Genomic DNA, 2,427 nt, shown 5'->3' with positions numbered 1-2,427 from the left:
TCATGACATCAGGGAGGTGATGCCATGACATGCAAGTGAACTGGATTTAAGTGAGGTGCAGTTGTGCAAAGTTACTAGCCTCATTTTCTCCTCCAGAGCCATATGGATCTAGCGGCAAGATACAGATCAGAACAACTGGAGATGGCCCAGGATGCAGTGGGAGACCTTGGCCTTTTCAAGCTAAGTTCTTTAATAGGTTTCAATTTGACTGAGGCAGCACCCATTCAGTGATTAAGGCTTACATATACAGTATGTATAAATACATAAATATACACAGTATATATAAATATATATAATACATAAACATATATAGTATATATAATACATAAACACATACAGTATATAAACATATATAGTATTTTTTTTTTTGTCTAGGCAATGGGATTAAGTGGCTTGCCCAGGGCCACACAGCTAGTAAGTGTTTATGTGTCTGAGGCCGCATTTGAACTCAGGTCTTCCTGAATCCAGGGCTGGTGCTCTATCCACTGTGACACCTAGCTGCCTTAGTATTTTAAATATATAAACATACACAGTATATATAAATGTATAGTATATAAATATACAGTATGTATAAATATATACAGTATATATACATATATACATATAAAATAGAGATAGGTGGGTAGATAGTAACAATAATAGTTTATACTTATATAGCATTTTAACAGTTGCAAAATGTTTTACAAATAATATCTTATTTGACCCTCACAACAACCTTGGTACTATTATCTTCCCCATTTTACAGATGAGGAAGTAGAGCAGACTGAGGTTAAATACCTGCCTGGGGTCACACAGCTAGGAAGTGTCGGGGCAGAATTTGAACTCAGGTCTTCCTGACTCTCCAGGCCCAACTTTTTATCCACTGTGCCACCTATGATAGATGATGAGATGATATAAAGGCAAACATATGATGGAATAAACAGTACTTCATGTGGCACAATAGCAAGGCTAATTCAAATCATTCTAAAGATCAAGACATGAGGACTCATTTCTATTTTGGAGAAGTCTCTACTTAGAAAAAATACTTCTAGACCTTTGATTTTATCAGTGTTCAGAATTCCCAAGACTGAAAACTCCCGTCAGTGGACAAAACTCACCAGTCCCTTAGAGCTACAGTTAACTGAAAGATTAATCCACTTGCCCTGGGCCAAATAGCCAATATAGGATTCAGGTAGGATCTGAACCTGGGTATTTCTGACTTTAAGGTCAGTCCTCCATCCCTGTTATATCTCTCAATTCATATACTAATCAGAGATGTCACTATTTAACCCAGTCTATTATGTTAACATAAAATAAGCTAATAATTGCAGATCTTATTGTAGTAAGAAATGTGGAAACTGAAGTCTTTTGTATGATTACTTTAAAACTAATTCAATGCCAATATAAATGCCTCAAAGCACTTATAAATATTTTTAAAGGGCATTACCCTTAGCATGTAGTCATTAATTTCCTATTTGGTGGTCCAATGGATGTAGTGCCAGATCTAGCTAGATCTGGATTTCAGTGAGTTGAAATCCTGCCTCAAACACTTCCCAGCTGTTCAACTCTGAGCAAGTCACTTAAATCTCAGTCTGCCTCAGTTTCTTCATCGGTGACATTGGGATTATAATAGTATTAGCTCCCAGGGTTGTTATGTGGATAAAGTGAGAAAATGTTTGTAAAGTGCTTCGAAAACCTTAAAGCATTATATGTGTTCATTCTCCTGTTTGCTCAGCTCATGCTCACCTCTCTCCCTCAGTCCATGTAGGTATCTTGGCCTGGGCCTAATAATGCTTTTAGACTGTCTTCTAGATAGGCAGGCTCCCCTAAGCTAGGAGATCAAAAGCACCCTTAACTTCAATCTCTAAAATTGGCAAGACAGAAACGGCATTGCTAAACATCCTTTCTCCTGTCCCTTTGATGTATAAAACCACCCCCAGTTGTGTTTTTGCCTTACTTATGTTTCTCCATTGCTATTTTTCCTTTCCATCTCTCAGATTTTTTTTTTAATTCAGGATTATTTTTATCTCCTCTCCACCTCACCCCCACCCCATCTAATTTCACAAGTTAGTGGTAGGCTCTATTTTGACCAGCTAACCTATTTTCTTGGGCTGGGGTCGGGGTGCTGGAGGAGAGATGTGGGGATGTCAGGGGAAAGGGCCAGTTCTTCCTGGTCCTAATGCCCATCAACTAACTTCTCAAAGCAAGGCTTCTCTCACATTTGTTCATTCGGTCGTTTATCTGTCTATCTATCTGTCAGTGTCTGTCTCTCTGTTTGTCTCTCTCTCTGTCTATTTACTAATTTAAAGTTCAGAAACACATCTACTGAGTACCTTATTTAGGTGTTCTCAGAGCCCCTTGTAATTTATGAATAAGTAGATGAAAATATGGTGAAAGGTAGTGATCGAGTTTAAACTTCATCTTGGTGTAGGGGTGTGTGTGTGTGTG

This window comes from Vombatus ursinus, unplaced genomic scaffold (genome assembly GCF_900497805.2).
Source record: "Vombatus ursinus unplaced genomic scaffold, bare-nosed wombat genome assembly UNPS02014821.1, whole genome shotgun sequence".
In the NCBI taxonomy this organism is placed as follows: domain Eukaryota; kingdom Metazoa; phylum Chordata; class Mammalia; order Diprotodontia; family Vombatidae; genus Vombatus; species Vombatus ursinus.
Note: the sequence above shows the minus strand (reverse complement) of the source record.